We start from the raw sequence: 21705 nt of genomic DNA, 5'->3' as shown, positions 1-21705 counted from the left end.
CATGTGGTATAGTTGGAAAGAAAGAAAAAAGAAAGAAGAAGAAAGAAAGACAGAAAAAAAGAAAAGAAGGAAGGAAGGAAGGAAAATAATTGAGTCAGTATTGAGTAGAAGTCCAGAGATACTTTAACCTGAAAAATGGAATAAGGCTTTAAAGGTTAGTTTTCAAAAATTTAAGGGATATATATGATATAAATAATAGAATAGTATTAATTATATTTAAAGGGATAAACAATTTTCTATGTTGGTTATATATTTTAGAAAAAAATATTTCATAAGAAGAGTTAACTCAGAGACCAAAAACAAACATTTTGATGTCATCACTAAAACTCTTATCTGTTTGAAGTTGCAGGGACCAGGGATAAATGCCAAAAATATTAAAGATGACAGATATTTTTTAATGCAATATCAATTTTGGAAAGTGTTGGCTGGTAAGCCTGGTAGTAATAATAATAAAGGAAAAGAAAACTCTAGAATAGTACATTAAGGTACCCTTTTGGGTAAACTTAAAAAAGGAATAAAATAGGATGGAATCATATTTAAAGTCGTCAAGACATATCACAACCTCACTAATAGGCATGAAAAAGGGAGAGGATAACAAAAGAGAGAAACTGGAGATGTAATCTATCTGCTTCCTTGCATGGTGCCAAAATACTAGAAAATAGCAAGCAGTCTCAAATTTTAAAAATTAAAGTATGCTACTAATTTCCAAGATGTCAAGCATGGTGATTTGCTGAAGGTTGCCTCACAATTCCAAATTTACTGTCCAGTTTGTAAGAGAGCTACCATTAGAAGGCAAACTTTCAGGATATGGGGGTCAACCCTGGACCAAATTGTCTGAGAATATGGTAGCAGGAGACAAAACCTTAGCCAAACTGGTTCAGGAAAGATTCACATTTTCGTGGAGGAAATAAAATACTTGAGAAAACAGGAAGATCTGAAGTAGTGATTTTAAAACACTGAAATAACGTATTAAAATTATTTTTATCTTATTGGATTCAATTTGCTAATGTTTTCATGAGTATTTTTTCTGAAGAGAAATATTGGTCTGTAGTCTTTCTTGCTTGCAATGTCTTTAGTTTTAGTAGGATAATGATGACTTCACAAAATGAACTAAATAAAAGTATTCCCTCTGCTTTTATTTTCTAAAAGAGATTTGAGAGAAATGTTTTAATTTCTTCCTTAAATATTTGGTAGAATACACATGTACAACCATCTGGGCTTGGTGCTTTCTTTTTTGGAAGGTTTTATTAATTAATAATTCAATATATTTAACAGACATGAGTCATTCAATTAATCTACTTCTTGGGTGTAAGTTTTGTAGTTAAGTGTCTTTCAAGAAATTTTCCCATTACATATAAGATATTAAGTTTGTAAGAATAGAGTTGTTAATTTCCTTGACTACCATTTTAATGGATCTGAGATCAATATTAATGATCCCTCTTTAATTTCTGGTAATATGTGGTGTTTTTATTTTTTTTCTTGGTTAGCCTGAGGAGAGGTTGATCAATTACACTGATATTTTAAAGAACTAGCTCTTGGTTTTATTGATTTTCTCTATTGTTTTCCTGCTTTCAGTTTCCCTAATTTTCAATGCAATATTATTACATATTTTCTTTAGCTTGCTTTATTCTTAAACTTTTTTTCTAACTTTTCTACATAAAATCTTAGATTATTAATTTCAGATGGGAAAAGAAGATCTAAATATCAATGTGTACATTTATGGTATAAATTTAACTCAAAGCACTACTTTTATCAAATCCTAATCATTTTGATAAATTATATTTTAGTATTCATTTAGTCCAAATACTTTTAAATTTCCACTGAGACTTTTTCTTATACCTTCGTGTTATGTAAAAGTATAATGTATAATCACTACTTGGGGGCCTTTCAAATAGAATACTATACTCTATTGTATAATTTAGAGCACTAAATGTGTGTGTTAGAAATCCTCAACAAGACATCATTAAGTCAAATGTAAAAAAAATTATAGCAATGGCAAGTAGAATTAGAGGTCTGAAAGTCAGGTATAACACTCAAACCTCAGTTAATGTGAACTGCCACATTAGCAGGCATGCAGAGAAACTGGATCACTAATTGCTGGTGGAAAGCAAACTAGTATGACCACTTTGGAAGGCACTTCAGCATTTTCATTCAAAATTATAAACATACTCCAGTAATCATGTAAATAGGCATTTATACAATTAGTTCAAAAATCCAAAATCTAGAGGCAACCAATATGCCCTTCAGTTGATGAATAGATTGAAAAAACAAACCAAAAAACTATGGTACATTCATACAAAGGATAATATTCAGTGACAGTAATGGGGGGGTGGAAACAGGAGGGAGGTGGGTAGGGCCAGGGGTTGGGCTGGGGTGGGGGGAAAGGCAGAGAACTGTACTTAAACAATAATAAAATTTAAAAAAAAGAATAAATGAACTGTCAAATCATGAAAAGACATAGATGAATTTTAAATGGCTATTTCTAAGTAACAGAAGCCAATTTTAAAAGACTACATATTGCATAATTCACATTAAATAATACTCTGGAAATGTAAATTATACAGACAGTAAGTATATCAGTGGCTTCCAGGGGTCCAGGGTTAGAGAGAGGAAGTTTGGGTAGTGAAGTACATGGGATTTTCTGAAAGCTGTGAAATTACTATGATACTATATAGATGGATACATTCCAGTATCCATTGGTCTAAACACACAGAACCTTACAGCATAAAGAATAAACATAATGCATGCAAGCCTTAGAAAATCACTAGGTGGTCTAGAAATGCCAGGACAGAATATACAATGTGAAAAAAGTAATCTAACTTCACTAATAGTGATGGGTAGAAACATTACTGACTTTGGAAATGAGTAGAAAATATAGGATCAAAGAATCAAATCTATACAACGAAAATAAATTATATATAGGCATTACACTCTAGTTAATAAAGATCTTTATCTGGGGATGTGGGTTAATAAGTCTGAAATCACAGCTCGTCTATATTGAAAGTGAACAGGGAATTACATGGATGACAGATGGTGGGAGCCAGTTTCTTACTGTTGAGTGGAAGGTCACAGGTAAGCCAGAGGAAGCATGTGGAATGACCCATTTACTAAGGGATTAGAGTTGGAGATAGCATATAAACTCATGTTTAGTTTAATATAGATACAGAATATGCATACAGAAATATGTATACATATGTGTATATACATAGGGCAGTATACACATATTTCCTCGTTCTCTCCACTGACAGGACCTGGACCCAATGACATTAGAGCCGTGATTATCACGCCTACCGACTGTATGTTGCCTTCGGTACAGTTCTCCAGTTAAAGGAAACTGCAGTGTTCCTTGGAGAAATGGCTGACTGTGGGACTGGAGCAGGGAATATACAAATTAGCCCAGATCACACTGTGGTGCCGAAAGTGAAAACGTGCTCATGTGAAAACGGCGGTCCACACGATCAAGCTCTGTCAGCGTGACAGAGGAGTAAACTGAAAGAGCGACCAACAGCCAAAGCTGGGACAATTTGAGAAATAAATAGATACAGGATGTTATTGTACACAGCATAGTATAGATATTTCACTAAAACATATAGAGTATTTGTATTAAATAACTATCCATAAATTCATACCGATTAAACACACTAATTAATTAGTGGGAGAAGAGATCATTATTATGTGCTGAATAAACTGAGGAATACTTTAGGAAGTACTTGATCAGTACTTCTCAAACATTAAAATTAATAAAAAATATGGGAAGTCTGAAAAATTGTCACAGTCAAGTGGGGCCTAAAGAGTCACAATGTCTAAATGTAATGTGGGATCCTGGGGCAGCAAGTGGATAGTCAATAGAAGCTAGGGGACTCTGAATAAATGGTGGGCTTTAGTTAACGATAATAATAATGTCATAAGTATCATTAGTGGTGCCTTAATTATACAAATGAATCATTTTAATGTAAGACATCAATCACAGGGGAGGCTGGCCACAGCTTATACAGGACTGAACAAAAGTAGGTTTATAGTTGTGAGAATGTGAAGCACAGCTTATACTTGTATTATTATTTATTAATTATTATATTATTTTCAATACAAACAACTGTAAACCTACTTCTGCCCCACCCAGTCCAGGCACTCTGTAATATCTTCACAATCTACCTGCAAATATCAACTGTTCAAATTCAAGGTTTATTACAAAATTTACCTTATACTCTAGGAGAAACTATGATAAACTAGGTATCTTTCAAATAAAAAATCTTTGTGTACTGTTGGAAATGTGAACCCCACTTCTGGGTATTTGTCAGAAGAAAATAAAAATTAGATCTCAAAGAGATATCTGTATTCCCATGTGCGCTGCAGCATTATTGGCAATGGCCAAGTGGGAACAACCTAAGGGGGTCCATCAGTGGGTGATTAAAGAATATGCGGGGGGTGTGTGTGTGTGTGTGTTATTCAGCCATGAGAAAGAAGAAAGCCTGCCATTTGTGACAGCATAAATGGACTGTTAGCACCTTATGCAAAGTATGGTAGTTCAGACAGAAACACAAATACTGAATGATATCCCTTATATGTGTATCCCTCAAAAGGTGAAACACATAGAAACAGAGACTAAAATAGTAGTTACCATGAGATAAGGGAAAGGGGAAGGTGTTGGTCAAACAGTTTAAACTTCCAGCTGTAAGGTTAATAACTCTGGGGAATCTTTGTATAGCACAGTAATTATAGTTAATATACTTGAGTAATGCTAAGAAAGTAGATCTTAAATGTTCTTACCACAGAAAATCAATGGTTATTATGTAAGGTGGTGCAAGTGTTAGGTGTTAAATTTATAATGGTAATAATGTTTTTTTAATATACAACTGTATCAAATCAAAACCTATAAATATTATATGACAGTATATCTCAATAAAGATGGGGGAAGAAGCTGAAAAATGGATTACCAACCATCCTTTCTTTAAAATAAAATATGTTACTTATATCTTGGTTTCAGTTATTCTATATTTCCTCAGAACATATTGCCTGCTTTCCTAATATTACTACCACATATTTGAGATTATTTAAGCTAGTTCTGGAGAAACTTGAACCATCATAACTGAGAGTGAAGCAGTCCGTATTATACAAACTACCTCTGGCCATAATATCTGTGAACTTAAATAGAGAAAACTATTATGATGACATGCTTCAACTCTTTCTCTCTTGACCTTCCCTTGCTCCAAAAAGGAAAGGATGATCCATAAATATCTTTATTTTTTTCTTTAGTTCTTTTTTATGTTTCAATTGTAGTTGACATACCATATTAGTTTCAGTTGTAAAACATAGTGGAGAGATATTTGCATAACTTATAAAGTGATCAACCCAATAAGTCTGGTACCCATCTGACATCACCCATATTTATTATTTACTATATTCCCTATGCTGTGCTAAACATTTCCATGATTATTTTTTATTTAAATAATTTTTAATTTTTCAGATAGAGTTGATGTACAGTTATATTAATTATCTTTATTTCTTTGTTATATATTTTTATTTTTATTGTTGTTCAAGTACAGTTGTTTCCATTTTCTCCCCACCACTTTCCCCCACTCCACCCCCACCTCTCACCCTCAGTCCTACCCTCCTTTGGCTTTGTCCATGGGTCCTTTATACAATTCCTTAATGACTCTTCCCCTTCTCTCCCCTGTTACGCCCATCCTTACTCCCCTCTGTTTATTATTGTCAGTTTGTTCCTTATTTCAATGTCTCTAATTATACTTTGCTTGTTTGTTTGTTTTGTTGATTAGGTTCCATTTAGAGGTGAGATCATATGGTATTTGTCTTTCACCTCCCAACTTACTTCACTTATCATAATGCTCTTCTGTTCCATCCACGCTGTCTCCAAGGGTAGGAGCTCCTTCTTTCTTTCTTTTGCATAGTATTGCATCATGTAAATGTACCACAGTTTTTTGATCCACTAATTTACTGATGGACACTTAGGTCCTTCCAACACCTGGCTGTTGTAAATTGTGCTGCTGTGAATATTGGGATGCATAGGTTCTTTTGAATTGATGTTTCAGGGTTCTTAGGGTTTAATCTTAATTTCTAATAAGCTTTATCATTCTAAAAGTATAAAGCAAAATATCTATTATAGATAGTTTATAAAACTCAGAAAAAGAAAATATGAACTTTTAAATTGCTGATAATTCTAACACCAAAAATTCATTTCCCCAGTTCAAATCTTACTTTACAAATTTGTATTACTATTTAGCCCCTGTTTCAAAGAGCATGCCTTAAATTACTCGACCATAAAATTTCAAAGATTTTTAGGAATAAAATATATGACTATACATGTATGTATGTGCATGACATGCTGAAAATGCACGTTCAGGCAGATGAATAGGTCCTCAGGAATGGTCAAGTTACCAGATAAGACAAGGCAACTATCACATTTACCTTGACTGCCCTGAGCTTATATCACAATTTACCTACAAATTTTTATTTTCATTTAGTAACACATGACATTACTTCAAAATGCACCCATCATGTTTGCTTTTGCCTTAATGAATTTTCCACTGAAGCCCTCCAACTCTGAGTAATATAATGTGGTGTATTCTCTGGCAAACTAGTTCACTTATCTTACCCCACTCATTCAATCCCCTAGACTGTAATTCTTCTTATAATAAAGTATCACTACACAAAATGCTAGAAAAGACAGATATGCAAATATTACCTTGGATATTGAGCCTTAAAAGGGCATCATTTTCTCTATTTTAAAAATTCTAGCTGAAGCTTTATCTAACTGATATAATCACAGAGATTCAGAAACTCATATCAATGTGCAATCAGAGGAAATTTCCTTTGAGAAGGATTTCCTCTCATAGCTGGAGAGCTGTAGGTTCTGTTTATTGAAAAAAAGCAGTGCAATTTCCCACCTACAAATAATTTTTTTTCTTATTCATTCAAACTAGACATAAAATTTTAATAATAGAGTTATCTGAACAAGAAAAAAAATAAAGTCTTGACATTTTTAATGTGTGTGTGCATTTTGATTTGTTTTCATAAATTTTATTTTTATAAATAAAATTTCATATGTCAAGTATAAGCTATGAAAAGTAAAACTAAAAATTAGAGAAAGTTATAGCTTTTAGCTGAATTAAAATGTTAACTATGAGCAATAGATGTTTTATGTTTATATAGATGTGTTTATATTAATGTAGATTAGTGTTATACTATATGCATGTATTGCTTTATAATTTTAATATTTTACTTATTACTGTCTTATATACCTTTCATTTTCATATTAGTTCATAATATAGCTATATAGTCTCTGTCATTTTTAATCAATTCTTTGTCATTGGACATTGAGATTGTTTTCATTTGTCTCCACCATGAATAGAATTGTACTGAACAACTTTGGAAATAAATCTATTTATGGGTATCATATTAGTTTGTAAAGATAAATTACTTGAAGGATATTACAGAGACTAAAGAATTCACCATATTTAAGGGACATTTTTGTGAGACCATTTATAATAATTTATATTTATACTCATATATATAAAAACACATATATGAGTATAAATAAATATATTTTTTCATATATGCAAATATATAAATATATAATTTATAAATATATACTCATATATAAATAAATATATATACTCATATATACATACCCTTAGTCATAAATATATATACTCATATATATACTCATATAAATAAATATAGATATGAGTATATACATGAGTATAAATATATTCATATATATGAATATATACTCATACATAAATATATGTATATTTAGGTCCACATGTATATTTTCTAATAATGTGAACTTAAATAGCTTGCATGTATATAGGGTTACCTGTGTGCAGATATTTGTGTATGTATATATATATACATAGACATTTATATAAATATATGTATATGTGTATTTTGTCTACCTGTGCATGACATATACACACATTAATGCAATTTAAATTCATTTTAGTAGTGTATAAGAGTGTTTATTTATTTATGCATCAACAATCCTTGCTATTAACTTTTTATTTATTCTTTATTAGTAAGAGTATTATAAATGCCATTTTATTTTCATATATTTTTCTTTATTTTGGGGTTTATCATATTCAACATTTTCCATATTGATAAATCTTGATAAATCAGTTTTTGAACGATAATATCTATTCATGTTTGATGCCATTTTCTCCTTTGAGAAGCTTTAATTCAATTGCTTCTAAAAATTCATTTTTATAGAAGAGAAAAAATCTGTTCTTATAATTAGAAAATAACTCAATTCTAATAAAATTAAATGCAATTTTGGCCGGCACAGGTTTAGTTTGTCCTCTGTTTAAAAGAGGTCACCCAAACTATTAACTTAGAAAATAAACACTCAACAGAAAACAAATAATAGATCCAAGAAAGAGTTGCTTGTTACCATGAAAATTTTAACAGTTGAAATAAACTCTAAGGGCACAAATACTTTGTTAATTGTACCAAAACTGAAGCTGCAGAGCCATGAAAAAAACAAAACAAAACAGTGTTTTGATGGGTTTGCAATAGTATGTTCAACTAATGCATAATGAAATCAATACAGTGAAGAAATTGATATACTAGAGGCCTTTGAAAGTCACTTTGAAAGAACATTTAACAGGATAATTTGCCAAATCCCAATAAGAATAATGGAATGCATTTAAAAAGAGTTCAATGAAGAGTAACTGAGAAGTAAACACGACACTGCCAACTAAGTCAAATAATTACCTGGTATGGAAAGAAAATATTGGCAATAAAGTTGGTAAATAAGAACATATTACATTAGCTTTACAGACAGAAGACATTTTTATCAACCCATTTTTTTAGTATTTGCATTTATTTGAAATAAGTTTTAAAATGGTAAAATATTATCATGTTGAACATATTTTGTTAAGTCACGATTGTCTCATGTTAAATTAAATGGACAATTTTGAAAGCTCGTATGTTTCTGGCTCTAAGACATTTTTTACACATATATGTTTAAGTCCTATATAACAGAATCAGATGTCCTCAGAGCCTCCCTGACACCAAAACTGTAAAACCCAAAAGCTTCGAGACTGATACACATAAACTAAAAATCAACAAACACACACACAAAGGGAGTTGCTTTACAGTGGCTGAACCAAACTTTTTTCTAAGATACTAAGGCACAAGGGATATGATACTTCACTAGGAGGCATAGAGTAGTTTATAATAAATAACCCAGTTCCCTTTATGAATTTTTATTCAGGAGATACAAAGGCCCACGCCAACCTACTTTCCTCCTGCAATTCAGAATGAAGGCCTGCCTCAGCACCGTCCCCTACACGTAACCAACAGGGAATTTAAAAAGAAAAGGCACGTGCTGAGGAAGGACAGTGTCCCAGGGGTTGTCATTCTCCAGTCACCACCAGTGCAGTCAAGGGCAGGTTTCATGAAAGAAAGATGAAGTAAATAATTTTCCTGGAAAGTAAGACCAGCTTCAGGAACCTCCCTTGTAAGATTATGTTTTGAAAAGATGTAAATACCGTTCTAGATTATGCCTGAATTGCCTATCTTTGCCTAGGAAATATTAATACTAAAACTAATGGTATTTAATGAAGAGTCAAAGTATGTCTACCTGTGTGGGAGGTAACACTACATAAGGACTGTGAAAAGTTAGCAGGCAGATTGGTGAACGAAGCCAAAATTTGAAGAACAACAAACAAGAACAATGGCAATGAGTTTCTGGTTTGTGTTTGTCTAAAGCAACAAAATGCCCGGCACGTGTTGTTAGCAAGGCCTTGGAGAGGAGTCCATCTTCCTGATCAGAGGAAACATGTATTTCAAAAGGCTCTGCCAGTGTCAGTGTTTGGGGAGTGAGGAATATTTCCCTACTTTTCTCCGTTTTCTTCCCTGGCCTTATCCTGAGTCAAACTTCATATATGGAACTATACTAATGCTGTGCAGTGGGGGGAACACAAGTACCTAAAACTTTCAGAGCAACCTCTGAATAGAGGACACAGGAAAAGGCTGCCTATTGTTAAAGTTAAATACAAAATGGAGACTGGACTTGAGAATTTTCTGAGCAGACAAAACCCTTTAAGCCATGTAAGCCAACTAAATGCAGCCTATTTTATGGACATAAGCAAACTTCAGCTTAGGTTATTTCTTGTAAAGGCCTCTGATTATCACAAAAGAAACTTAAATCATCTCCCTAAAAATGGTGTGGTACAGTCACCTTTTTTTTATTTATTTTTTTTTAGTTGGAAGTAACTTTTAAAAAAAATTTTTATTGTTATTCAATTACAGTTGTATGCCTTTTCTCCCCATTCCTCCACCCCACCCCAGCTGAACCTACCTCCCTTCCCCACCTCCACCCTCCCCCTTGATTTTGTCCATGTGTCCTTTATAGTAGTTCCTGTAAACCCCTCTCCTCACTGTCCCCTCCCCACTCCCCTCTGACTATTTTTACATTGTTCTTAACTTCAATGTCTCTGGTTATATTTTGTTTCCTTTTTTCTTCTGTTGATTATGTTCCAGTTAAAGGTGAGATCATATGGTATTTTTCCCTCACCGTCTGGCTTATTTCACTGAGCACAATGCTCTCTAGTTCCATCCATGCTGTTGCAAAGGGTATAAGCTCCTTTTTTCTCTCTGCTGAGTAGAATTCCATTGTGTAAACTGATGGAAGACTCCCAAACTCTTTTTATGAAGCCAGCATCATCCTAATCCCAAAACCAGACAAAGGCACAACGAAGAAAGAAAACTTCAGGCCAATATCACTGATGAACATAGATGCTAAAATTCTCAACAAAATATTGGCAAATCGCATCCAGCAATACATTAAAAAGATCATACACCATGACCAAGTGGGATCCATACCAGGGATGCAAGGATGATACAATATTCGCAAATCGGTACAGTCACTTTTAACAAATCCCTTGCCATCTAAAATCGCCATTGTAATAACCAATCATTGCAAAGGGTAACAGCTTCCTTATTTTTACTTTAAAAGCCATGCTGTAACTTCTCGGCCTTGAACTTCATATCAGCCTTTGATTTTGAAAGCTCCCACTTTGCAAATTGTTCTTATATGCACAATAAACTCTTGCTAAATATTATTTACTGATTTGGTGGTTTTAATTTTGCTATTTATGAATATTTGACAGTTCTAGCATCAGAAATGGGTTCCAGCAAAGATCCCAAGGACTCTGTGACCACTGAGCAACCAGGAGTTTGTACCCACACAGCCCATGGAGCTCACTGCTTTCTCAATAACTCTGGAGTTTGAGGATAAATGTCTCTTTGTCTTTTGAGCTATCTGACTTTAGTGTACATACCTGCATTTTGTTTGTTGAAGTTTCTGAGTAACTCACCCTATTCTGTACAAAAAATGTTGTTGGGTCTCTGTATTTTGGAACAGTTGTTATAAAACAGGGCCCCTCATAGTTAAGACATCTTAGGAAATCTAAAAGCAAAGATGTGCTCCTCCTGGCCTCAACCTTTTCTCCACCTTCCTCAAAAACTCTTGCTTCCTATATGTATACCCACTGTTAACTATGGTATCATGCATTTTTGTAAAATGAGTTAATTTTTGGATACTTTAGAATTGTAGTTGTCATACTGGGGAACTTTTAACTTAGATAAGATAATCCACCTTAAGTAGGAACCTCAAAAAGAGAAGATTCCACCTCCCAGAGACGATAGAATGCATTTTTTATTTGGTGTGCAGAAGCTTCTAAAATACACGACTTCAGAAATAGCTCTGAAAAGATCCTTACTTATTCCACCTGCCAGAACCATCATTTTGATCAGATATTCTCTCAACTTTTGTATTATTGTACATAAGAAGGACATGGCTACAATTTAAAAGGAAAACTCTAAGATCTCTGTGTCTGTTTATGTATGTATGTATATAAGTAATATTTTTAAAAAAGCTTTATTTAATTGGATTAAAGAAAAAAGGGCATTTAAATACATTAAGTATTCTTAAAACCATCAAGATATATAGAAACTAACCCAAAAGTCTCCCAAGTTTACATAATCTGGGATCATCTTTGGTAAATAAAAGCTTTACAGTCATGTCTTCAGAATTATCAACATTAAATCTAATTCAAGCATAGAACTTTTTCTTCCCGGGTTTACTAGCCAAGTATGTTCATTCTGTCTTTATGCTGCATCATTTGTCAACAAGAAAAATAACTTAGGTGATAGCTGTTTGATGTATTACTAAGAATAATTGTTAAAAGTAAGTAATTTAAATAAGTATATATAAAATAAAACTTTATACCTAGTTAACTAAATAGTGGATATTCATTGAATATCTGGATTATTTCCAAATAAGACAATGTGCAGAGACATTGTTTGCTAACAAAGTTTAAGATTATCTAATTTTGTCTTCTTCATTTTTATAGAAAGACAAATTTGGGTCTATTAATAACTGTCTTTTACTGCCTGGGTGGTGTAGCTCAGTGGATTAAGTGCTGGCCACAAACCAAAGGGTTGCCAGTTCAATTCCCAGTCAGGGGCATATGCTTGGGTTTCTGGCCAGGTCCCCAGTGGGGGCCACGTGAGAGGCAACCACACATTGATATTTTTCTCCCTCTCTTTCCTCTCTCTCTAAACATAAATAAAATCTTTAAAAAATAAAATAAATGTCTTTTACCACATTAAAAATTATACTATGAAAAACAGGTGCCTAATAAATAAGATTTTTAATTATGTATTTATAAATTCACTAGCCGACAAGATTCTAATATATGATAACATGTTCACAACTGACTGTTTCCCAGTTTTCACTAGAAAGTAAAGGATACAAATAGTTCCAATTTATAATCATTAAGCAAAAATAAAACTATGAGAAACAATAAGAGCAAAGGGTAACAACTTTGTATAGAAAATATGAGAAGAAAATGGTATGTGTTTTTATGTGAATAATATGCAAGGAATATATGATGTGTTTTTACTAAGGAAAAGGAAAGTAATTTTGTCCTAAAATAAAAGGACTAGTAGTTCCAGAATAGGAAATAAAAAAAGAATAAGACAAAATCTAAATAAATATAGAAAGTTACAGAAGGTTTGAGGAAAAGAAATTTTACATTATGAGGTAAAACTGGCAAAAATTGAATGGATGTATTTATAGTGGTTTTTAAATGAGCTCAACAATGAACTAATACAAAACTGAAGTTTAATTTTTTCTCTGTTAAAATCACAAACTTATTGGATTATTGGCCTAGTCTTAGTAAAAAATTATGAAAGGTTTTTCTTTACCTTTACTGTTATCTACCTATGAAAGAAAGTTGTGTGTCTTTTGAATGTGATCATTTGTTTTTTTATGCATCAGGAACCTGGTTATAAAGAAGGTAATTAAAAATACTTAGGTACAGATATATCAGTGAGGATAATTTGGGAAGATATCCATTTCATACACTTAAAAATTGAAAAATATATTTACAAATATAATATTAGTTTTAGCCGAGGCTTGATAACAATTGACACTATATTCCAATTAAAGCCACTGTGCTGGAATTGCAAAAAGTTAACGCCAGAAAACCTGTCAATCAACTGCTACATTTGAACTTTGTGTAAATTTTCCTCTAGCTTCAACCAACCACTCTTTGAAAAAGCTTCAGAAGCCCCAGAAAAGAACCCTAGAGAGAAATTCATTGATTTATGTTGAGCTGTGAGCTCTTCCACCATTTTAAAGGGGGTAGTGGTATGGTGTTCCTCATCTTCTTCATAGTTAAACTAAATGATACTTGAGTGGAATCACTCAGAGAACTTGAGATTTGTTTCTGGAAGTAGGCCTGTGTCTATACTCACCTTTCAGATCTAAAATCAGGAAAGTCACATGCCCAGTTGGGAAGGGATGAACCAAATTTGGATGGCTGGATTCACCACCCTCCCCTCTCAGACTGCATTAAAGCAAACAGCGTGTTTTTGCTGCCTATGAATCTCAAGGACTCCTGAGTGGTGAAGAATCAGCATAGAGCCACCTAGGATTCTTTCTAAAAGCAAAGGTGAACAGACCACACCTGAGAACAGCTAGAGGTATTACTAGACACACAAGGACAGATACATTAGGTATCAATAAGCCAGGGAGAAGCCATAAGAAATTGAAGGTGAGAGGTTTCCATTTTGGTACATGATTTTCCGAGGAACACACGACAACTGTCACATAAGAGCATGAGGTTTACATAGTTCCCAAGTATGATGCCTGCTCACACTATTTGTTACGTAAGCACTTTCCTGCCTCCTTTCCTCTTCACTGTCCTTGTGCTCCAACTCGAGAGGGTTCCGAATCACACTGGATGGAGGAGAAACAGAAAAGCAAGGAATTAAAGGAAGAGAAACATATAACTCCCCCTTTTTGAACATGGGCTTCATACTTTACTCACATGTGAGTTAGAACTAGTTTAGGGAAGGTAAGGAAGAAACCATGACATGAAACCATTCAAAGAGTTTACTAGTATGTTGGGCTAGACATTTTAATTCCTGATTAAAGGATTATGAGTTAATTTTGAATTATCTATAGTGTAAGGTACCTGACATTGTTCTCTTCCTAGTGTAAGGGAGAAATAACTCACCCTGCTGAATTTGAAAACAAACAAAAAACACTTTAGGATTACATGCCATCAGATATCCTTGTTCAGTGAAATAGTTTAGTCATCTACACTCATACCTACACCCATTTGCACATACACATATACAGAGACGGGGAGGCATAGGGAGACATGGTGTTCAGTTTCATAAATTTGGGACAATATTGCATATAATATCATCTGCTTGACCCACTAAATATTATACTATTTATTAATAGTAATGCCAATTGGTACAGCATGATTCTTACATCTTTTCTATTGTTTTATAGCTATGCTTATTTTTATATCTTTTCCCCTGAACACTTTTTCTTATCTAGGTTTTATTCCGATTGCATCTGTGAGAGTGAGTGGTGTTTTCCCCAGTGGAAAAAACAGGGAGAAACCAGTAGCAAGTGGTGACTATGGCCCAGGCTGTGGCAGGGTTTCAGGACTGTGCTTAGTAAGAAGCCAAACTGCTACCAGGTACTATCTGGTGTATAGCAACTAGCAGCTAATTCAAGAGAGTTAATTATTCAACAATGTCAGTAGAGGCTATTTTGCAACAAGGTTTAATGTGGATAATTAATGGCCCTTAGCATCCCAAAGCTGTAGGACTAAATATGTAGATCAGGGGAAGATCACACAAATGTCGCAGACATTTAATCAATTTCCATGCTTTTTTCTTGACTGGTCCTGTGACTACATCTACTAATGAGTTCTAAATGCCACAGGCCCATTTCCAGCTGCCAGCCCAATCATCAGAGGATAGATAGAATCTCAGAAGGGCTTGTGGAGCTCCCCACGTAACCCCATTTTAGCTAACATGTCCCAGTGATACTGAACCTCCACATTTCATCTGAGGCTCTGATACTCTGCCAAATTCTTGCCAGATTTATCCTGTAAACAATTTATTGAGTGTTATCGTGTTCTAGGTATTGTGTGACTTACTGGAAATACAAAGTAAATATGGAAAAAAACACAAAAAACCCTGTAACCTTTAATTATTTTGAAGGTCAGTCCAAATGTTTAACCTTTTCTGTGCAAGCGGATAAGCCCTTTTGATGTATTGATTAAGATGTTTACTCCTGGAAAGATTAGAAACCCAATCTCAGAGAAGTCTTGCAAGTAATGATGTCATTATCTCCAGTTGGGAAGTTCAAAAGTAGGGCAAAATTCAGGATCTATTGGTTGATTCAATTGCTTTAGATGCCATCAAAGATTCAAGTTTTTCCTACTTCCCCAATTTTTTAAATTATAGAAACCCCAGTGAACTTGTATTGAAGTCACAGGCAGAAAAGTTTTCTTACCAAAATAGTCCTTTATTTAGTCTCAATTTTTAGATAGTTACCTTCAGACGAAACTAACCCCATTCATTTGCAACTTGCCAGAGGCCACAAGAAATTGTGAGCACATGCCAGCATTCTATAATGTCCTATCATTTGCAAAAATACTATAGTCTTGATCAGCTCTCGGCCTGGAAACAATGTATAACATGCAGCACCCTAATGTACTTCACAACTAAGTTTTCAGACAGGACCTGTGAGGTCCTCATTGCCTGTTGATCTACTTTTTCCTCAAAAGTATTATAATTCCATATTTTAAAATCATTTGCTTTCAAGGCCCCCAAAACATCACCTTATTTTAAATCAGCTGAGATACAATCTGCTTTCATTGACTCCAGATCCTAAGCAATGGGGACTGAATTACACACGTGATAGGAGGTTCAGAGAGAGGACAAATTTTAGGGTCACTTAAGTCAGTGGTTCAGTTATGTGTTCAGGGACCTATGATCCTAGTATCTCATGGGAGATCTATGTATACTCCTCGTTTTACCCTAAGTCTGGCTGTCCTTATGGCCATAAAATAGTTGCTACCAGGAAATGGGACAATGTGCTTCCTTGCCAGCAGCCAGAGAATGAAACTTAACTTTCCCATAAGTTCCAAGCAAGCCTATTACTTTGGGATAAAATAGGTAATGGTAAATTAAAAAGGATATTCAATCTTTTTGTTAGAAATTAACTCCAGAATAATTGTGTGTTTATGGTGTAATGAGAAAAATTTTGAGAAGGGAGTACAAGTATTTATGCAACGATTTAATGTTTGGATTTCAATAATACCCACTCTTCTCTGCTTAAATACAAAATCATTTGAGACATAGATGCATGATTCAGAATTACAATGTTCAAACTCTCAGGTTTTTGTTACTAATACTGTAACAGAAAAAATTGTTTGGTCAAATGGCATTTCTCTGCATTGCTAATAACTTGATTCCTACAATTTAGAGCTGGGACAATTCACATAAGGTTGAGTTTGTGTCTGAAATAGACTCATCTGTAAGTAGGAATATCTGCCTCTAACCCTCTTGGGGCCTCACCAGTGTGTAACATTAGGAATTGCCTGCTGACTTGTCTCTAGGAAGCAGAAGATAGCATGTGACTCCTGTGTGCATGCTTAATGGAGGACAGGGACACCGGATGAATGTGCCAGTACAGGGAAGTAGAGGTACAAGTGAGCGGGAAAATGGATGCATATGTCCTGCGTCGGTTTTTGCCATCTTTATTATTTATCCTTAGGGAAGTGAGAGGCTGAAAGAGAAACATAAACCACACTTTCCAATGTTTTCAAATATGTCCAAAGATAAGGATATTCAAATTTATGGACAGACAAAACTTAATGTGGGACTAGTGCTTTCAACACTGTTTTTCCAGATTCTATACAGTGTTTTCCTTCATTTTTTCACAAGTGCAAGTTGCTGAAGTTTGCGTGTTCTTTAAGTAATAAAAGTCATCGGGCCATTAAGTATGTAGCCATGATGGACCATTTGGAATGCTCTTGCTTCTTGTAACAAAGATCTTAATTCTCATGGGTTGCTCTTTACTTGTTTTCCTAGTACAGAATCCCACAAGGCAATAATAATATATACTGGAAGGAGAAATATGCTGCCTGGTTAGTCCTGCTCTCACTTGCTCTCTCTGTTCTTTATTGTTAATTTTATTTATCCTTCCAGTAAACCGATTTTTTAAATATCTTTTTTTCTAGTATATCCAATATTTGGACATTTCAAAGACAATTCTTATTGACTTTTTCCTATATGCAGAACATGCTTTCCTGGTTTTTGCACAGCTTGAATGTTTTTGTTGAAAAGTGGGTATTTACAATAATACAGCAGCTCTTGAAATCATATTCTCCATTTCCTTCCCTAAGGGTTATTTCTGTTGCTAGTTGTTGTTTTCATCACTACTTCTACCTGTTTGTTTAGCAACTTCCTTACATTCTATAAAGTCCCTATCCTTTGCCATGTGTGGCAACTGAAGTCTCTGCTGAGCATGTTCATCAGCTAATTATTGGACAGAGGTTTCCTTAAATTTCTTAAACCAAAGTCTTTTAGGCTTTTCTGAGGGGTTTTCTGTGTGTTTTGGAGACTATCTCTAAGATTCTATCAGTTTTTGTTACCAAACAAAAGTAAGGTTCAGCTTCCTGCCACCAAACCCAGGCATAAGACAAAAGTTGATGGGCAAGGAAAAAGGTCTTTGTTAAAATTTCAAACAGTTTGGGGAATCAGGGGACTTCCTGGTTCCAGGACAAGCTCACACAGACCAAACCCAGCCACCTCCAGAATGAGAAAAACTGTATAGAAATCCCCCTCCATCGTTATCTGTGGCCCAAGGCTGCTAAGCCAATGGTTCTCCAGCCTCACTCTCCCTCTCTGGAGTCTGTGCAGGGCCATCACTGCTGTAGCCACACTGCAGCTTCCCACTATAGAGGCCCAAGGCAGCAGCCAACTGCTGCAGCTGGTCATGCAGGGACTAATTCTTCGGGGCCTGGCACCTCCAGGTCCTGGGAGTGTCCTGGCCTGTGCCTCCATGCACAAATCCCAGAGAGAGAGAGGGGAGAGTGAGGAGAGGAAGGAGGCTCATATTTCTCCCTTCCCTCTTTTTAAATCTCCTGGCAGAAAATGCTGTGCATTCCAGAAGGGTCCAGCTCCCCCACCCAATCCCATTCGTTTTCCCAGGCTACACTGGCAGGTCAGTACCTCCCCCTGCTACCATGTTAACATTTAGGTACGCATGCCTCTGGTTTCCCTTTCAATCAGGAACCCAAAATGATTAGGAGGGCTTTTCCCTTTGTCTAGCGTGTTCTAGCCTTGAGCAGACTCTGTGTCTCTGCCTGGGGGAGGGACTTCTGTTCTCATGCACCATGTTAGCCTGGTTGCTGGGGCAACATAAGCTGCCACTAGTTTGTTTACTCTTTACCCAGGGAATGCAGCCACTCTCCCCCACACCTAACTGCCTCTAACTCACCAGGCCCCTTATCTGTCCAGTGATCTGGCCAGATATCCCTGTATCATTTTCATCTTTACTTTAGTATTTATTTCCTGCTTGTCAGAGCCTCAAGGTGAGACAGAAATGACAGATTAGAGCCTTCTCAGGTAATTCCTAGACCTAACCAAAGCGCTGCACTAGCATAAGGCTGTCTAGATTCCCCCAAATATATCTGAGATGTTCAAAGTCCTCTACGGACATCTCATTCTCCAGCTTTACAATTTTGGCTAGGACTCTTGTTTGTCCTGTTATCACCTCCTCAGTCATCTCTAATGTCAGGCAATTGCCAACGATCATTTTCAAGACATGTCTGGAGAAAAGATTATTTACAGTGAACAAACTCTAAGTCAGACCAGTTAGGACAAGACAAGTCCTGTGGATGGGATTTTGGAAGAACTTCCATATAGGTCAGATGCTGACAGTTCTCTGGGATTGGAGTTTTTGGTGGAGCATCATTATGTGTTTTGTTTCCTTTGATGGTGCATGGCTGCTGATTTTCAACTCTATTGTGATTATAATTCTGTATTTTTTTGTTTTTTGCTTTTTCTTTTTTCCCCTTTGGGCTGCTATGATGCCTAGAATGGAATGATGGAATAGGATAACCTAAAATGTTGTGACAGTTGCTTTCTTTTTGTAGCTACATTTTTTTAATAAAAGCTTCTTAGATTGTTACAAGCCTCTCTTTGACTAACTTCCAGAGTACTAAAAGCTTACTTTGTCAATCTTTGCCAATGTTATCATTGCTTTTGAAGAAGGTACAACTTTGGAGGTTTTTAAGATGCCATTTTGAAAGTGCTTCCCAGAGACTTTTAAAACGCTTAAGAAATAAAAATATAATAGTATGGTGATTGCAGGGGACAGAGGGGTAAAGGGAGTAAAATGTTAATAGAAAAATATACAATAAAAAATTTAAATAAAATAAAATACTGGAAGGGCAAGATTATTTTTTGCTATTTACTGATTTTCTTCAGTTAATTGTGATTTCTATACTCAAGGTCTATTAAGAAAAAGTCCAGCATATAATGAGAATGGTTTGTGCATCAATGTAAACGGGCAGCCAAAGAAAGTGCATTAAAATGCACCTGCTTGAACAATGATGACTTCACTGTACTAGCCAGTGGGGGCAGTAGACACCACAGAGTGAGCATGTGTACTGTGTGGCTGTTGCATTCAAAATAACTGAGCAAGTAGAACAAGAAATCTGCATCAAGTTTTGCCTTAAGCTTGAACACTTCTGTATGGAAACTATTTGGATGATTCAGAAGGCCACAGCTATGGGCAACTGGTGATTGGCAGCTTCATCATGACAATGTGCCTGCTCATACATCACATCTTGTGTAGAGTTTTTTGGTGAAACATCACATCACTGAAGTGACTCAGCCTACTATAGCCCAGGTTTGGCACCTTGCGATTTCTGGCTTTTCTCAAAACTAAAATCACCTTTGAAAGGGAACATATTTCAGATTGGTGATGAGATTCAGGAAAATATGATGGTGCAGCTGATGGCGATTGGGAGAACTGTGTGGGGTCTCAAGGTGCCTACTTTGAAGGGGATTGAGGCATCATTGTCCTTTCTACATTGTTTCTTGTCTCTTGTATCTTCAGTAAATGTCTCTATTTTTCATGTTACATGGCTGAATAACTTCTGGACAGACCTTGTATGTAGGTATTTAATGCATATTTGTTGAATGAATTAATACATTATTTTTATTGTTGACAACTTGAAAGTCAATATACTTTAAATATGAAAAAAAACAGATTGTGCACATAGTGTATTGAAGAGTGTCTCTAATATTTTTAGGCTGTCATTCTGTGCAGCAATATGATTATTGCTTGTTCCACACTACTTCATTTAATCTTCACAACAACCATTTGTAGTTTCACTTAAGTAAGAGATATATAGTAACCTTCTCAAGGAAATAAAGCTAGTAAGTGGTTGAATGGAACTGAAACCAGAACACTGAATCTGAAACCAAATTCTTAAACATAACATTGCCTCTTTTCCCACTTCCTTGGATTGCAGAACTTTACTTTAAAGTCACAGAAAATATCAATTAGGTAATATATTTATTTTAAAAATATAGATAAATTCCAGAGGTAATTTTTTCTCACTTAAATTCTACACATTTTGTCAGGACATATACCTAGTTTGCAGGTTCAATCCCCGGTCAGGTCTTGTATTGGAGGCAACCAATTAATGTTTCTCTTTCACATAAATGTTTCTCCCTTCTTTCTCTCTTCCTCTCTCTCTCTCTTCCTCCTTCTCTCTAAAATTAATAAATATACTTAAAAATAAAATTTAAATTAAACAAAATCCAATTACAGTTGACATACCATGTCATATTATTGGGCCGGCTAAAAAGTCCATTATATTTTTTTCTGTACAATGTTTCTGGTAGCACTTAGTTGTCTTTAAATTCATTCAAAAAACAATTTTGTTAGATTGTGTTGTGACAGCTGTCATATCAGTGTGCATTTAAAAAAATTTGTTAAAATTGGTGAATTTTTGTGCAGCCATTTTAATATTGAAGATGGAATAAAATATGCAGCATTTTGGCGTATCATGTTTTACTATTTCAAGAAAGATAAAAATGCAACTAAAACACATAAAAAAGATTTGTGCAGTGTATGGAGAATGTGCTGTTACTGATCGAATGTGTCAAAAGTGGTTTGCAAAATTTCTTGGTACTATTGACATTTTGGCCAAATAACCCTTTGCTGTGGGGCTCTCTTATACATTGGAAGACATTTACTGGCACCCCTGGCCTTTACCCACTGGAGGTCAATAGCAGGAGGTAGCCAACATACTCAAAATTAATAAAGTTACTGGTGAAATAAAAAAA

Source organism: Desmodus rotundus, chromosome 11 (genome assembly GCF_022682495.2).
Source record: "Desmodus rotundus isolate HL8 chromosome 11, HLdesRot8A.1, whole genome shotgun sequence".
In the NCBI taxonomy this organism is placed as follows: Eukaryota; Metazoa; Chordata; class Mammalia; order Chiroptera; family Phyllostomidae; genus Desmodus; species Desmodus rotundus.
This window is presented reverse-complemented; position numbering follows the sequence as displayed.